Here is a 2,085-nt window from a genome sequence, read left to right on the forward strand (position 1 = left end):
TAATAGTGATAATATTTATTGAGCACCCACGGAATGGAATGCTCTAAGCTTGGGAAATTCAGAGAAATGACACATTCTCTGCTGACGTGGATCCTGTGTCACTGAGATGTTTCCACATCAATTCGGTGAGTCCTGCAGTGTGGATGAATTAGGAACATAACCTCAGGAGGCTTCCAAATTCCCCTCACAGGACACAAAAGCGGGTGAATGGCATCAAAATGATATAAAGACAGAGACTGAGGTAGCACAGTTATGACAACTGTAGTGTTGAGCTCCTCTAATGCTAACCTCCTCACTGTACCTCAGTCTCATCTATCTCACCTCCAATCTCTCGCCTATGTCCTGCCTCTGGCCTGGAACGCCCTCCTTCTTCATATCCGACAATCGCTCTCCCCCTGTTCAAAGCCTTATCGAAGGCACATCTGCATCAAGAGTTCTTCCCTCTGCCCTCTTTTCCTTATTTTCAACTCCCTTCTGTATCACCTTGACTTACTCCCTTTATTCATCTGCACTCTCAGCCCCACAGCACTTACATACATATCTGTAATTTATTTGTTTATAGTAATGTCTGTCTCTCCCTCTATACTGTGAGCTCATTGTTTTCAGGGAATATGCCTGTTGTACTGTTATATTGTACTCTCCCAAACACCCCATTCATAGCTCTGCACACAGTGGGCTCTTAATAAACACAATTGACTGACTAATGGACTGTTTCTTTTTCCTCTTCCAACTATTTGTGAATGGCTTCTCTGTTAGACTGTAAACACAGTGAGGGCAGGGACTCTCTTACTTACTCAACTGTACACTCCCAACCACTTCATAGAGTGGATTCTAATCCTTACTCTGCCACTTTCTGTCATGTGACTGTGGGCAAATCACTTAACTTCTCTGTGCCTCAGTTCCCTCATTTGTAAAATGGGAATTAAAAAAAAATGTTGGTATTTGTTAAGCACTTACTATGTGCCAAGCACTGTTCTAAGCGCTGGGGTAGACACAGGGGAATCAGGATGTCCCACGTGGGGCTCACACTCTTAATCCCCATTTTACAGATGAGGTAACTGAGGCCCAGAGAAGTGAAGTGACTTGCCCACAGTCACACAGCTGACAAGTGGCAGAGCTGGGATTCGAACTCATGACCTCTGACTCCAAAGCCCATCCTCTTTCCACTGAGCTACGCTGCTTCTCACTGAGCCACGCTGCTTCTGGCTCACAATTAAGACTGTGAGCCCTATGTGGAATAGGGTCTGTGTTCAATCCAATCATACTGTATCTACCCCAGTGCTTAGAACAGTGCGTAGCACAAAGTAAGCACTTAACAAATAACATTATTATAATTTATTTTAGTGTTCCATACACAAAAAGTGCTCAATCAGTGCTCAGTACCTTTGGAAGCACTCACAAGAGTGCATGGTACAAATTAGGTACCCTTTCAGAATTGCACTTGGAGAGTTTCCAGTACTCTACCAGTCTCGCCTACTGGAGGGAGAGTCAAGCAGAGGCCTACCCATTCCATTCCTAGCTTGGCCAGTGGCTAGCAAGTGTAAGGCAATCTGCTACAAGTCAAAACTCACCCAAGCTGGGCAGCAGTGGCACCGGAGAGAGTCGAGGGAGGAGACTTAAGTTGGCTGCACGGAAGAAGGCAATAGTAAACCACTTCCAGATTTTTACCAAGAAAACTACTATGGATACATTGCCAGAACGATTGCAATTGGAGGAGGGGCATTCTGGGAGAGACACGTCCATGGAATCTCTATGGGTTGGAGACGACAGCGTAAGACAAGACACATTAGGTGCCCTATAAATACTGTTGAATGATTGATTCTCAGTGAACTGGAATGAGATTCATTTGGGTAGTCGGTTCTTTACAGGCCCAGAGACACTGTGAATGAAGCTTTCCATTCCAACTCCATGTCATGGGGGCCCTGTCCCTATCCCTTGAGCATTGTAGGGATAAAACAGATTCTAGGACTGAACTCTGAGCCTGGCAAGGCTATTGATTACTTCTTCCCCAGAGACTCTCTTCCCCTGCATTGAGGGTGCCTTCTGCATGGTGTCCTTTAACCAGTTATCAATCTATTTATCAAG

At 45.1% G+C, this 2,085-nt stretch overlaps 1 non-coding gene across 1 annotated transcript; it reads left to right on the forward strand.

Annotated features, from left to right (window-relative positions):
• Positions 1 to 1,423: 1,423 nt before the first annotated feature.
• On the forward strand, positions 1,424 to 1,561 carry LOC114811891. The gene has a single exon (XR_003759587.1). It is a non-coding gene; the product is annotated as a small nucleolar RNA SNORA7 (small nucleolar RNA).
• The last annotated feature ends 524 nt before the right edge of the window (positions 1,562 to 2,085 follow it).

Source organism: Ornithorhynchus anatinus, chromosome 4, assembly GCF_004115215.2.
Source record: "Ornithorhynchus anatinus isolate Pmale09 chromosome 4, mOrnAna1.pri.v4, whole genome shotgun sequence".
Lineage (NCBI taxonomy): Eukaryota > Metazoa > Chordata > Mammalia > Monotremata > Ornithorhynchidae > Ornithorhynchus > Ornithorhynchus anatinus.